Below are 352 nucleotides of genomic sequence, written 5' to 3' on the forward strand. Positions count from 1 at the left end.
GCGCCGTCCTCCCGCGCTCCCCCGCGCGCCGGCGATGGTACGGGCCGCGCTGCCGGAACTGTCGGGCCGTTGCCCTGGAAACCGAGTTCTTCCCAGTCTCGGCGCCCCCGGCGTTAACCCTGTGGGCGCCGGGCGCCGCTGTCAGCGAGCCTCCCCGCCCTGCGGTCGCTCCTCGGCCACGCCCGGCCCGAGCTGGCCCTTTTCCTGCGCTGCTGGTGCCCGCGCGGCCCGGCCCGGCCCGGGGTTCGGCCCGACAGCTCCCGGCCTGTGTTACCCCGCAGGACCCTTCTCCCCGGCGCGGTCGGCCGCAGCGATCGCCCCAACCCTCCTTCCTTTCTCTAGGCCCCCCGTT

This window comes from Tupaia chinensis, unplaced genomic scaffold (assembly GCF_000334495.1).
Source record: "Tupaia chinensis unplaced genomic scaffold, TupChi_1.0 Scaffold141530_1, whole genome shotgun sequence".
In the NCBI taxonomy this organism is placed as follows: Eukaryota; Metazoa; Chordata; class Mammalia; order Scandentia; family Tupaiidae; genus Tupaia; species Tupaia belangeri.